This window comes from Camellia sinensis, chromosome 6 (assembly GCF_055761805.1).
Source record: "Camellia sinensis isolate YWXY chromosome 6, ASM5576180v1, whole genome shotgun sequence".
In the NCBI taxonomy this organism is placed as follows: Eukaryota; Viridiplantae; Streptophyta; class Magnoliopsida; order Ericales; family Theaceae; genus Camellia; species Camellia sinensis.
The window spans coordinates 146,426,503-146,442,556 of record NC_138966.1 but is presented as its reverse complement, the minus strand read 5'-3'; the positions used below and the strand labels follow the sequence as shown (position 1 = coordinate 146,442,556).

Here is a 16,054-nt window from a genome sequence, read left to right as displayed (position 1 = left end):
GCTTCTTCTTCCCTTTTTTTTTTTTTTTGGCTTCAATAGAAGGTAAGTAACAATGATAAACACAAGCAAACTAATAAAGAAAATATAAAAAAATAAAAAATCATCCGGATTGAAATAGAGTGATGATAGGATTACCTCCAACATTCATGTCAAATAACACATCTGACCGCATATCGAACTAGCAAATACACACATCTTGATTTTCCATTAAATAATAAAAAAAATATCAAAATTACTTGATTTGAGAAAAACCTATTTTCATTCAAAACCCTCAAACTTCAAAGACACTAAATTATTAATTTACTTCTTATTTTTCTTTTTCTTTTCTCCCCCCCTACTTTGTTGTTTATTGCTTTTTCTACAAGAGCATGGAGATACATGAAACAAAAATGCCTTTAAAAAATTATTGTTCTTCTGTTTTTGGGGTCTTTGATTTATTGATTCATTCCAAACTAGAGTTTATATGGGTTTATGTGTGGTATGTATGGTCATGCTACTACACCCCTTTTGAGATGTGTACCATATGCAAATTATAACATTTGGCCTAATTTCCAAAGGATTTACACTCTAACATGTATCCTAATTAATATGCTATATACTTATTAGAGTTCTATAAACCCTCATGTGTAATTGTAATTATTTTACTTTTTCCATCACTAATGATGCCCTTTCATATATGCTATTTTCCCACCACCTCATTAACTCTTTTACAAATAACAACTTCATTTTGGAATTTTTAAAGTTTTGGCATGTTGGTTTATGTCTTTTAATTTTTTTCCCTCTCCCTTAGTTTTGTGTTTTGGTTGAAATGCTTCATTCCTTATTTTTGGCAAGTAAAAAGAGAGCCCAATACCTCTTACATCTGTGCTTATATTTCGATAAACGGAGTACACTACAGCTATTGACTTCTGGTTTGCTAGTTGTGTTGTTGCTGAACTACTTCTTGGACAGGTACATATTTTTTCCTACAAGGTCCTCTATGCTTCAATATATTTAAATTATATGGTATGCGTGATGGCCAAATTAAAAAGCAAAATATTTATGATATAACTTGTACAGTCACACCCTCATTCATCACAGTTTTTGTATTAAAAAAAAAAAAACTAAGACTAAAAGTATAAGGTCAAAGTTAAAAATTGTGACCTTTAACCAATTTTGTAGTAGTGCTCATATATTAGTATTATTTATTATGAATCTAAAGTATCAATGATAGAATAAATGTAAATAATAAAATCAAATAATAAGCATAGCATTAATACAAGAGAAGCTCTATTTACAACCCAAGATTCAATTGTGAGTGGCAGTGGGTTATAACAGTATGCAAGGGTCCTTAGTGCATCAAATCTTTAGTTAGTGTATGTATATTACTGAATACAACTGTATCAAATCATTCTCCCATTTTCTAATTTCTTGTATTTTGTATTCTAAAAAACAAATTGCTTCCCTAAACATTTATAATTTTCAAGTGCTTTATGTGGTTCAAGCCATCCCCAAACCCATGCAGAGAATAAAAAAAAAAATTTAGCAAGATAAAATATGGGAAAGTGAACCACAACATAGCTAAAACCAAAGCAAGTAAAACCAGTTAATAAAGATATTCAACCTTCTGACTGAACACCTAAAGTGAGACTTGAAGCAGCAAAGGAGCTATACATAACCATGACATCGTTTTTTATTTTTTTCTACAATAGTCCCAAAAATAAATAAAAAACAATGTCGTTTTTATTATCAATTCGTATGGTGCCAAAATATTTGGCTCCTTTTTGTGACAAAAAAATTTCCTTACCAAATTACAAATTTTGTCCAAAAAAATTAACTTCTTTAGTCTGTTTTTTACGGTAATGTGACCTAAGCTACTGGGGTATCATTTTTTGTTTATGATTAGAATTTTTTTTAGTGTCTTTCCTTTTTACATTGGAAACATAGTCTTTGTGAACTACATTATTATAAAACAAATCCATTCATGTGTGCATGTCGTGCATTTGATGAATGTACTATAACCTTTAAGATTTTTGTTTGTTTGTTTGTTTTTTTTCCTAATCAAAGATATTATGAGTTTATTTTTCTTGTCTTTCTTTACAAGGAATTCTGATTGAAGCCTAATGGATAAACCGACTGATCCTCCAAAGCGTCCGATCACTCCATTCATTTTCTTTTGGTATTTCGTTAATATCTATTTGTATGTAGTTATATATTTTCCGTTATACGAATTCTTATATTCATTTTCATATTTTTATAGCCAAGAACAATCAATGGAGTTAAAAAAAACCCAAATGAAAGTAGACATGAAGGTAAGTGCAACGTATTCTTGTTGTTTGTAGTATTCCTTTTGTACTTGTAAGCTTGTATGTAATTGTTCATATGATTTTATGCATGTAATGTAGGATATTGGGGACAAATGGAATCACCTTCCTGAAGAAGAAAAAAATAAGTATATACAAATGGGAAAGCTGCAATCTGAACAATATGCCCAATTAAAAACTGTGGTCCAACAAAAGCCTCCAAAAGTAAAAATTCAAACCCGGATTGAGCTTACATCGATTTGTAAGATTATTAGAAGGTTGGACAAAGCACAACAACAAGCAGTGACTGATATGGGGTTTCATGGCATCCTAAGCCTTAGGTGCACGCACATAGATCATGACTTGTGCCATTGGTTAGTTCAGAACTTTGATCCTTCAACTCATTCATTGAATGTCCACGGTCTTCGAATGCTTCTCACCATAGAAGATGTTCATGAGTTGATGGGATTACCTTCCAATGGTCTACCTGTGAAGTTAACAGAGTCCGTAGATGAAATTACAAACCTATGTCATGAACTTGCGGTGAAGAATAAATTTGTTCCGTTCACATCTCTGAAATCTTATATGCTTGAAACAAAAGATGCTGGAACTGAATTTAAAAGGAAATTTGTCTTATACATCATTGGAGCCCTCTTGTGCCCCACCACAAAGGCAGGTGTACACCAATCATTCATTCAAATGGTTAAAAATGTTGAGTCCATTAGTCAATTCAATTGGGCAAAGCACACACTTGATTTTCTTGTCGACCGCATTGCTATTGCCAAGGTCAAAGAGCGGTCTACTATGTGCGGCTGTTTGTTTCTTCTAATGGTACCCCCCTTGATGTGTAATTATTTCATCTATTATTTTTTATTGCATATTGTCTAACACACATTAAAATGACTTCTTTTTCTTTTCTTTTTTTTCCCATGTAGTTATTTTACTTGGAACAATTTGTTCGCAAAAGGGAGTTGGTGGCTACTTCCAACTCCATTCCTCGCTTATCCTATTGGGGCAATTTAGAAATTAAGCAGGGTTTGAATCAAATTAAAGCTTTGGGAGGATATTTAAATGTTGAGGTAAATATTTACAACACATGACTTTTTATAATTATAGCTCAATTTACATTACACCTGTGACATTAACAAGTTATTGTATATGTGTGAATAGGTGGCTTTGCCTAACATTGTTGAAAAGTCCAATGCAGTAACTCTTAGCCAGGGAAGAATTGACAACAATGATGACTCCCGATTGGCTAAAGTTGAGAAACAAGTCATTGAAATTCATGCCCTTTTGGTCCAAGGACACAAGGCAACATGAGGATGAGAAATGTCTAACCAAAGTGGAGAATCAAGTTGAAAAAATTCTTGAGCTGTTAGAAAAACACATGCCAGTTGATGGAGAACAAGTTAAAACACCACCAAGCAAACTACTTGCAGAGCAGCGACTGGTCAAAATGGAGAACCAAGTTGGTCAAATTCTTGAGTTGTTAGAACGACGCATTCCATTTGATGGTGGACATGTTAAAACACCACCAAGCAAACTACATGAGGAGCATCGAATTGATATTGAAATGGTTGGTCTCGATGTTAGTGATATCGAAAAGGTTGCAGCCAATTCCCCAAAGTTTGTAGATGAGGATGAGATAAGGAATATGAATGACAAAGAACCAATAGAAACTTTGCGTTTGAGAAAAACAAAACCAATCCTCACACCACCAAATGCAAAGGCAGTTACAAAGAAACGAGCCAAATTGGTTGGTGGGAAAGCATTAAATAATGAACAACTTTCTATTCTACAAAAGGGGCGATCGCGCGCAAAAAAGAGCGATACAAAGGCAGTTGAAGTGAATGTTGTAACAATGTCATCATCATGTAGTGTTGTTCGTGGTCCTCAGACTCGAGGGACCCAGAATTGCAAAGCCAGGCAGTGGTTGCGTACACCTTTTGTGAAATTTGATGTAATAAAGAAAAGACCACAGTTGAAGCCATCGTCAACTGACAACAACGTTGACAATAATATTCATGACAATCTCAATCAAGTAAACTAAATGATTGTGTCTCAAAACATATTTGATTTATGTGTAACAGCTATTTGATATTTTACTTGATCAACTTGGGGGTAATGTTGTTCCTGAAATCCCAAAGGTTTGGAACTAACTATTATAGTATCTTTTGTATATGTGGTTATTTTGCGCTAACTCCATTTTCATGAACATACACTAACCAAGCTTGATTTGTTTTATGCACTATTCTTCTCAATACCTTTATAAGTCATCTGTGCCTTTGCCAGACCCATTAAATGACTATGATAGTCTCGTTCTACGATATGCATTTGATGAATCTCATTCAGAAGGGTACAATTTGACTACCTTTAACTTGTTATGTATAAAGTACTATACCTTCTAACTCACATAGTTATCCATGTGCTAGGGAATATCTTGTACGGATGAAACTGCACTACGTGGAAGCACAATCTGCAACGCGGAAAGAATTATGGTCCTTGAAACCATATCAGTGGATATCCTCATGTGTAAGACTTTTCTCCTTCTCCTATTTTATTTGCTACCATTCCATCATCCAAGTTACTTTACTTTGCCTATTCATAAATTTCATATATTTTGCACTACAGATTATAAATCTCATTGTTGTGAGATTGACAAATAAACAAAGGAAAAAGTTTCCAAATAAGGATCACAAGGTTTGGCACTTTCCGACCCATGTATCGGTAAGTATTAGCCATACCTAAAGACTTTTTTTTTATTTAGGCACAAGTTATTTATATGTTAAAATTGAATATGTAACAAAAGATTTTGGAATTTACAGATACACTGGCCCCCTTCATGCTTGTGAGGAGGTAACATGATAAAATACTACTATTACCCAATTTCCAAATTTACCATGCACAATAACATTTGATCCATGTTATGTATTTATTTATTTTTTGCATGTACATTCGACGTTATATTTTTAGATTTACATGCCATTCAACCGTGGGGAAAACCACTGGTTATGCTTGAATGTAAACATGGAAAAACGAGTTGCCTATCTATTCGAGTCTAGCAGATGTATTGACACCGATAAGGATCGAAAAAATCAAGCTACATTATTGGTAATAGAATAACCATTATGATACCACTTGTATCCACTTTTTTGTTTCTTGATCTATGTACCTTACTACCTACCACCAACAGGTACAATCATTGCATAAGCTGCTTCAATATGCACATGGAGAAGATTATGTTCAAGATGTTAGTTCGTTTGCATTTCAATGGTTGGAAGTGTAACGCCCTCAAATTAATAACATTAATCCCATCAATTTAGACATGCATTGATACAAAGAAACCAACCATCTTTCCATTAATTAGAGTAGTTCTTACAAAAGTATTACATGTTAACAACAAAAGCAAATGCCCTACGGGCTTACAGCTTTCCAAGTTAACACTTGGTTACAAAGAGAAGAGTGCTAACTCAATACATATTAAGCCCTTGACTTGAATTTACATGTAATACATCAAAAGAAAGAAAACAACAAAAGGGGTCTGTCTGCCTTTAGCCTTCCAAGCTATGTCCTTGGAGGTGGCATGCTACCTGTACCTGAAAATGATGTCCCATAAAGGGTGAGCCACAGCCCAGTAGAAATACACTAAACCAGCCATGAACAATGACTAAAAGATTAGCAGTTGATAGATGGTCAACACAGATACATCCACATATATCACATTTCGATTTCATGACATTAAGTCCATGTTATATTTCATTTCCCATGTCCTTTCCAACTTTGAGTTTGAAAACAAGGCTCAACACCTAGCCAAATAACTTAATGAGATTTAGACTCATCTTTAAAACACTTTCAAATTTCATGAGGGATACACATTTTAATGCTGTATCAATAACACATAAACCATTCCCACACTTTGCGAAAGATACACATTTCAGTGCTGTATCAACATAACATAGAATCACTTCTATACCTTACCATTGACATCGATATACATTTTAGTGCTATATCAAATCAATTCAAACACTTTCATAATCAACACTTGATACACATTGTAGCGCTGTATCAATGTCACACAAAATCCGGTTTAGAGGTCTATCCCCTATCTTCCCCTAAACCGTGGAGTACATCCCCTATCTCCTCCCACACAACACATGTATATAAACATAGATCATATACAATCAATCAATACATAGAATTAGTGTATTATCCCAGTTGCTATATTCAATAGCATACTCAATCGATTAGTTTTAGTTTGCTGAATCATCATGCAGTGTCTACAACAATCAAGACTATCCTCCACCGATAGCGCAAAACAGTTATTTCTATACTGAAAATAAATGCACCAAATGGATATATAATCAACATTTCAACTAGGTGAGTGATGAACGAATCTAACTACACCCTTTAATCTCATACACATCCAATTCCAACATTCTCAATTTAATTCCTCTTTTCTTCAAATTAATTATACCAATTAATTTGTCAATGTAATTAGAGCATTTTTCATAATTAACATCAGAACCCTAAGGTTCCATTTTCACCAATAATCCAATATTGATCTCATTTCTCTATGCCAAACATGCATATAAGTTTATATAAACAAAACCCCAACTTTTGTAAAATTACACAATGGCCCAAACTTTCTCAAAATTACCCAACAACCCCCAACTCATCAAAATGCTAAAATTCAAAGACAAAACTCATGAGAAGGAGTAGGATATCCCTACCTCGAAGTTAGAGCTCAAATGGGAAAGTTGAAGAAAACCAAAATGCTCTAAACTCAAAGATCCACAGATTAAAATGGAGCCCTCGATGATCCACACACTTTTTACAAAGTCCGGAGGATAGTGAGACACTTTAACTAGATCAAACCCTAGAGAGAAGGGAGTTTCTAGAGAGAGGAGCTCTCAAAATACCTTTTTAGAAAGTAAGAGAGAGAGAGAATGTAAAAAGTGATTTTAAAATGTCTAGTTGCCAACTGATATACGACATTCCCGCTCGAGCGGAGAACACAACGCTTGAGCGTCCGGAACAAAAAACTAGGTACGCTCGAGCGCAAGAAGGCCCGCTCGAGCGCCAAGACACAAGAATAAAGTACATCCACTCGAGCGCGAAAACCAGTCCGCTCGAGCGTGGATTTCCCCCTCCCAGAACTTACACCAAAAAGTACTACCCGCTTGAGCGCCAGAGTATCCGCTCGAGCGCAACCGCATGAGCGTAAAAAAACCCGCTCGAGCGTAAAAATCACACTAGCAGAAGTTTTGCAGGGACACGAAATACTGGGAGTGTGCAATCTCCGCTCGAGAGCAACAAGGCTCGCTCAAGCGGAACGACCAAAAATCTGGCAACAAGATTTTAGACCAAGGTTCAACCCACCTGTTCGAAACATGCCCAACACATCCTAAAACTCAAACAAATGGAATTAAAGGACGACAACAAGATAGATACAATTACCAACTCCACGGAACCGAGTTCGGAATACAACAGAACAGTAAAGGGACAACCGGGATCGCTATAGGAAGACATGCCACGCCAAGACAACAGGTAATACACTACATTATCGTTCTTAATTTTTAAATAAGCATTAATGTTATAATCTCTAAGTTCGTTGACTCTATTGTTACAACTACACTCATTCCTGTAGCTATGATTGTGGTCTTTTCGTCATCAAATATATGCAACGGAAACCTTTGCCTTCGGGTGTAATCAAGGTACTTACATTTATACCCAACTGTCCACTTATCAGTATCTTATGTTTTATGAAGACTAATTTTATAATGTGTGATGTTTTTACGTACTCACTACTTTTGGCATATAGTTTGACTATTTGCATAGAGCTCGCTTGTTACTTGATCTTGCGATATACAAGTATAATTCAGCTCCTATTGTTGGTGATATCGCGCAATATAAAGCTGGTGATGCTCTATTCTTTTTTATTTTTCATACGAACTATAACTCAACCTTTGTTATAAAATTATATTCTCAAGTGTTCTATCTTGTGCAGAAATCAGAGCTAGGGGTGAATTGAAACGGAAGTAGAGGCCATACGACTTTTGTGATCTTGAAAGAAGGAAAGATAGTGGATAAGGTTGTGGGAGCGAACAAAGACGAGTTGCTACCATTGAAATAGGAGCTCATTCGAATGGAACAGATTCCTTTTTTCATCATTTCATCTCCCATCACCCTCTCTATGAATAGCACATTAACTTTACTGAATAGCATATATATTGGCTAACATGGGCTGGCAATTAGATTTTGTTAGTGAAACCTATGATGGTATGTTTGTTTTGAAATACTTAAACTAGCATGAGTTTTGCAGATCTTATTGATGGTTGGAATGGATGGAGGCATTATCAATACATCATTACCCACTTCATACTGACTTTGTTGGTCATTTTATTAAGATAGTGCCAACCACTATTTATAGGATAAAAGAGCTGTGCTTGTATTAACCATTTTCTTCATTAACACATGTTTATTGCTTTAAAGGTTAGTGGAATGCCAACGTTTGGTATTCCTGTTCAAGATGGTGGCATTGGTTTTGACTATCGCCTACATATGGCCATAGAAGATAAATGGTTGATTTTGACCATAAAATCAATTGGATAGATTTTGACCATAAATGGTTGATTTTGACCATAAAATCAATTGGATAGATTTTGACCATAAATTTATAATTTTATTTTAATTTGATCCAATTAATTATAATTTTTAATTTGTGTTGATAGAAAATGAATACATCTGTCATGTTTTTATAATAAAAATATAAATTTATTCAACTTAGGTGGGAGAGGGTTGTTTGCGTGGGTGAATAAAGTTGGACATTGCACCAAAACACTGTCCAAGCCTCCGCCACCACCCCACTGAGAAAAACTCCAAGGCATCATGTGATGGCATTGGTCACAATCTTGGCCTAAAAAAGGGCTTCTGTCTGCCCATCCAAAGCACAAAAAAAGAAGATGAAAGAAATAAAGAAAAGAAAGAGGGCCTGTCACCTTTCTCTATCCTTTTCATTGCTGTAAAATAAGGCCACTTTCTAAACATTTAGTAATTCTTGACTTCACTTTACATATCATCAATGTAGGATAAAAGGCAAAAATTATTCAGTAGCCACTTTGTGGCATTACCATAATGGTTGCGGTGGCTAAAATGACAGTTTGGCCATTTTCAAGAGAATATTTTATGGGAAAAAACGATCGAATAATGGCATTCAATTTTCTATATGCACTTGCTGTTGCGCATTTGCTTCGAAAATGAGCAAAAACACTAAACAAAATGGCTTCATAGCCTTTGCTAGTGCAACTGTGGTCTAAAATTTATATTAAAACCTCACACATATATACATCTTAAAGAATTGATCCATCAACGATATTAAAACCACACACATATATACATCTTGAAATGTCTTTTGATGAACCTGGACGGAAGATCAACAATATTGAAAAGCGAGTTACTACTGCAAGGTAGTGTATGAATTCTTACAACCTCGTTTGGTGAATGATAATTCCTTACAAAATCAGTCATGCATTATTTTCCATCTCTTCCCGTAACAAAATTCTTTCTTCAAGAAAAAAAAGAAGTGTGCATACAAAATATAAACTTCCATACAGCAAAACAAATATCCATCAACCATCATTTAAGAGTATTTATACAAAATACTAACAGATTTAAGTCCTCAAAATTTTATTTTTGTTTTAAAAATATTAGTTTAGCTCCCAATATCACCCGCTCGATAATATCAACTATTACCCACAGCAACACCTGCAAAAACAAATTATATTGTCGTTAAGGTTTGTTCACTTCAAATCTATGATTCAAATCATAACAAATTGAATTTTGATATATTGGTCATTACACACTCTTTTGTCATTTTTTGTTCGTAAATTATTTATTTTCATAATCAAGTTGTAAACATCATAATTACTTATGACATATCAATGTTCTAGCTAAAATCTATCTGGGCATATCAAGAAATTAGAATTAAGCAGCCACACATAAAATTTGCAAAGCTTTACTGTTCTGTTGTATTCCGGACTCGGTTCCGTGAAGTTGGTAGTTGTATCTATCTTGTTGTCGTCCTTTAATTCCACTTAATTGAGTTTCAGGATGTTTTGGGCAGGGCTGTTACAGGTTGGCTAGGCCTTGGTTTCAATTCCTTGTTGCCCAGTTTTTAGGCGGTCCGCTCGAGCAGGTCTTCTTGCGCTCGAGTTGGGATTGCACACTCCCAGTTTTTCGTGTCCCTGCAAAACTTCTACAGGTGTGATTTCTACGCTCGAGCGGGTTTCTTTATGCTCGAGCAGTAGCGCTCGAGCGGGTTTGTTGACGCTCGAGCGGGTAGTGCCTTTTTGGTGTAAGTTCTGGGAGGGGGAAATCTACGCTCGAGAGGACTGGTTTTCGCGCTCGAGCGGATGTGCTTTATTCTTGTGTCTTGGCACTCGAGCGGGTCCTTTTGCACTCGAGCGGACCTAGCTTTTGTTCTTGACACACAAGCTTTGTGTTTTCCGCTCGAGCGGGAATGTCGTATATCAGTTGGCTGTGAGGCAGTTTTAAATCACTTTTTCTCCTCCTTTCTTTCTCTTACTTTTCTAAAAAAGCCATTTGAGAGCCTCTCTCTCTAAAACCTTGCCTTCTCTCTAGATTTTGATCTAGCTAGGGTGTTTTCTTCACCTTTGGTCTTTACAAAAAGGTTGTTGATCGTCGAAGGCTATCTTTTGATCCGAGGAACTTGTGGTTTGAAGCAACTTCATTTTCACCATCTTCTTCTTTGGGTCTCATCTTTTGAGGTAGGGATTCCTACTCACTCTTATGGGTTTTGACCTAGATTTTGAGCTTATCGTTTAAATGGTTGATTTTGGGACTTAGGGTTTCAAAATGTGTTAAAGAGGGTTTTGTGATTTTGGGCTCATAATATGTGGTTTGGGTTTCAAAATGATGTTATTGTTGTTGGTCGTTGAAATATAGACCATCGGGTCAATATTGGGAAATGGGGTAGAAAACCCTAATTGGTTGTATAAATTAATTGGTATGATTAATTTGAGAAAATGGTGGTTATATGGAATTGAGTTGGAAATAATGAAATTGACTCATTATATGGTTGAATAGTGTAGTTAGATTTATTAATTGCTCACTTTTGAAAACATTGATATTTTATCTGTTGGGGCTTTTATTATCTGTTTAGAAATAATTGCTTGGGCTACCGGTGGAGGGTAGTTTTGATTGTTGTAGACAATGCATGATGATTAGGCAAACTAAAACTAATCAATTGGATATGTCATAGAGTATGACGGTTGATAGAATACATTAATGTTATGTATTGATTGATTACGTATATGACCTTTGTGTATATATGTTGTGTGTGTGGGAGGAGATAGGGGATGTACTCCACGGTTTCGGGAAAGATAGGGGATGGACCTCTAAACCGGATGTTGTTTGGGAGGAGATAGGGGATGGACTCCACTGATACAGCTCATATGCTTGTCAGATAATGTGTTGATACAGCTCGTATGCTTATCTTTGGAAGTGTTGATACAACTCATACGCTTGTCATTGGAAGTGTTGATATAGCTAATATGCATATCTGTTGAAATGTGGATACAGCTTGTATGCTTATCTGTTGAGATGTTGATATAACTAATGTGTTTATCTATTGTAAAATGGGAAGTGCTTAATATGAGCCATCGTCTCATATAAGTGGTTGGCCAGGTCCTGAGCCATCGATGTAAATTGTGAAATTGTTAAGAGATGGAAACTGAAATGAAACATGAACATATGGTCATGAAATGGAAATGGATTATGAATTGGTTTATGGAAATTAAACATTTATCAATTGCTAATGTCTTAGTTATTGCTCATACTGTGTTTAGCATATCTCTACTAGGCGTTGGCTCACCCTTTATGGGACATTATTTCCAGGTACAGGTAGTATGCCACCTCCAAGGACATAGCTTGGACGATGATGAGAGTTGAAGACTCTTTTGTTTATTTTGATGTATTACTTGTAAATTCAAGCCAAGGGCTTAATATGTATTGAGTTAGCACTCTTTTTTTGTAACCAAGTGTTAACCTGGAAAGCTGTAAGCCCATAGGGCATTTGCTTTTGTTGTTAACATGTAAGACAGTTGTAAGAATTACTCTGATGGATAGAAATGTTTGGTTTCTTTTATATCAATGCATGTTTAAAGTAATGGGTTTTATGTATATTTTTGAGGGCATTACAATTTGAACTAAAAGATGCCATAAAAGTAATCACCTACAGACGTATCCACATCAGTGAACACTGAATTTTGGACGACTTGTGCATCGCAACTACACAAGTCATTAACATCCTTGCTCAACTGCACTGGAGACGTATCCACTTTAGTGAAAAAAAGTCGTCTCTTCACAAGGTGGGTCTTACATGGTCTCATATTATTCCTGGGACGCTTCGGTGTAAAAGGGGTGGGCGTACCAATTGGATCATAATCATCGTATCCCTCAAACAAATTGCTACCCACTTGTCCCGTTTTATGATCGTTTTGGGGGCAAGTTCTCCTTGTGTGGCTGACGACCCTCCATTGTCAAGTAAATCACCAATCATTAAAGAGAACAAAAATGCCAATACTACCTCACAATAACAAAATTAAGACACAAAGCGCAATATAATGTATACCTGCAACATTGGCATCGCCTTGGCTTTCGAGGTTTAGCCATGTAGGATCCCCTCGTATTCCCCTTCGTGTTCACTACTTTCGGATCCCCAACCCCAAATGGCGGCAATGAACTTTTTCCTTCATTAACATTAGTTCCCTTGGCCATGCAAAGCTGCTTCATCCGACATGTCATAGTGAAAAATGCATTCCTAGCCTCTTCAAATCCTTCAGATGTTTGTGAGGCATAGTAACACATTTCAGTAAAAGAAGAGCAAAGAACCCCAAAACGTGTCTCCTGTGTGAGAGTGCTAGAGAATTGGGCTTGGCAATATTGTTCACCAACCTTTCTTGCTTGCTTTGTCCAATGATGCATCACACAACTTGGGGACATTTCAGTCATGTGTTCACATTTCATCATAGAAATCATGTGGCTGCAAGGAAGTCCAAAGAACTCAAACTTTTTGCAACTACATTTCATTATGCTAGTTGCGGGATGGTATGACACTTCCCATGTGGAACCAAATTCAGTGTACTTTGAAAATTTGTATATGCGATGATCGAACTCCTCTTTCCTTCCATCAAAAATCAACAATGCTTCGTTAATTATTTCATTACGGAACATTGAGAACAAACATCTGGTAAAGATGGTTGCTGCATGTTTCTCTAGAGGTAGAAGTGCTGTGGTAAGACAAGGATCACTGTTGTCAGTTTTTGCCTCGGCATTCGCTTCTTTGTTCCGTAATCGATAAAGGGCCATGTCAAAACATCTAACAAATTCGAATAGTTTCAATTTTCGTTTGAGGCGCTCATTGAAAAAAACATGAATACCTTCACAACGCTGACTGCTCTTCATTCCAGCAAAAAAATGACCACGCAACTATGACTGAGCCCACATGCCTTTGTTGTTATAGGTGTCTGATACCCACTTGTTATTTTGAAGGCCATATTTTCTTACTATCTTACTCCAAGCTTCCTCAAATACAACCTCATTCGCATCAAGATCCATGAGATGCTTGAAATGTCCCTCGAATCCATCGACTCGAACATTTCGCATGGCATTTCTGTGCATATGCCAATTACATAGACAATGCTTGGCACTCGGGAAGACTTTTTGTATTGCCTCACGCATGGCCATATCCCCATCTGTCAACACTGACACTGGTCTTTTGTTATCCATGGCCTCTAACAACTTTTGCAAAACCCATGTGTATGTTGCAATTGTCTCATCAACAAGCAAGCTGCATGCAAATATGGTGGTTTCAAAATGGTTATTGACCCCGGTGAAAATAACAAAAGGTTTGTTATATGCATTCATTCTATAAGTTGTATCGAAGACCAACACGTCACCAAATGCAGCATAGTCTAGGCGAGACCTTGAATTTGCCCAAAACAATTTGTCAAGTCGATTCTCTTGATCCTTGTCATACTTGTAAAAGAAGTAAGGATCAGCATCAGCTTTTGCACGTAAGTAAGCCAAAGCACACTCCGCATCACCATCCTTCATTTCTACTTTGCGCTCGGCTTGAATATAATTGTGCAAATCCTTGTGAATAAAGCCCACATTCGCGAAAGACCCGGATTGTTGCACCAACAAATCCATTATGTGGCTTGTCTTGACACCAACATCGTGCAAAGTCTTTACTTGAGCTTTGTCGGGGATCTTTACAAACCTATGTGACTGAAGAAATGGCACACATGGTGATGTTGCCAATGGATGGTTATGTTCCATTTTAAAGTGAGTGACAATGTATTTGCCTACATCCAGATTGTACCTTATGCGGAAATGAGCATCACAACCAACTCTAGTCAATGCCCTGGCAGCTCTTTTTCGATCAATATGGGCCAAGTGTTGCTCTGCTCTTTGGCCTTGCCTTGAGCATACCCATTTTCTACTAAGAACCTTTGTTGCCTGCATTGTTCGCGTGTCTTTCCTAATGCTAAATCCCACAACTTTAGCATATTGATTATAGAAATCATTGGCATCCTCTTCTGAATTGAATTGCAATTCAAGAACATCATTCTTGGTTAAACTTTGAATAGGGTCATTTGCATGGGAACCTAATTCTTCTTTATTCCCACAAACTTCGTCATCTTCAAGCTTACGCTCAAATTTAGTACATCCAAAAGGATCCATGATAACTACATCAAAAACAATATGAAAAGAATAACATTATCTTATAAAATGAATGAAAATTCCTAAAATCACATAAGAGAATTTTTTAAAAGAGCAAATAACAGACAAAAATAATAATAGAATAATGTACATAGATTTAATGACATAGTTATTGAAAACATAGCCTAACTTGCCATTAATGACATAGTTATTGAAAATCAAAATAAATAGAGAATGACTCTGTAATCAACAATCAAAATATTGGTTGATCAATAGAAACACAATAAAATAGGAACAAAGAAAAGGAAAAAGCAAATAAAAAAAAATATATGGAGACTCATTAAGGCAATTCATTTGGGTTCTTTGGTATTTTTCTTAATTGACTTGGGTTATTTTTAGGTATTTGGATTGCTCTAAAACACATCCGCAAGTATAACTTTATACACTGTCCAACTTATAGCAAATAATTAATCAAACTTATAACTTTATAGCAAAGAATTAATAAAACAAATAAAAATAAAATGAATTTTATTACGACTATATATAATATTAGTAATTAGAATTCACAGAATTTTTTTGACTTATCCTCCTTGTATAAGTTAAGATCTATTCTTCAATATCACGGAACGTCTTTTTTTCTTAAGACTTCAATAAAAGATTATTTTGGAAAACAAGGAATAATTCATTATGAATTAAGACCTAAGAAACTTCAGAATTCTGGACTAAATCAATGGAAAAACTGGTTAAAAGGTCATTATCAATACCATTTATCTCAGATTAGATGGTCTAGATTAATAGCAGCAAAATGGAAAAATAGAATCAATCAATGTCGTACAATTCAAAATCAATATTTAAACAAAGAGAATTCATATGAAAAAGACCTATTAATTCATTACAAAAAACAAAACGATTACGAAGTTTATTCATTACCAAATCAAAATGAGAATTTTCAAAAATACTATAGATATAATCTTTCATCTTATAGATCTATTAACTATGAAAATAAGAGGGACCCATATATTTATGGA

General features: G+C 35.5%; 1 protein-coding gene across 1 annotated transcript in view; it reads left to right on the top strand.

Moving 5' to 3' along the window:
- LOC114315999 (uncharacterized) overlaps positions 1-16,054 on the top strand; it is a 257,057-nt gene that overhangs the window by 131,247 nt on the left and 109,756 nt on the right. The gene's annotated exons all lie outside the window — the stretch shown is intronic.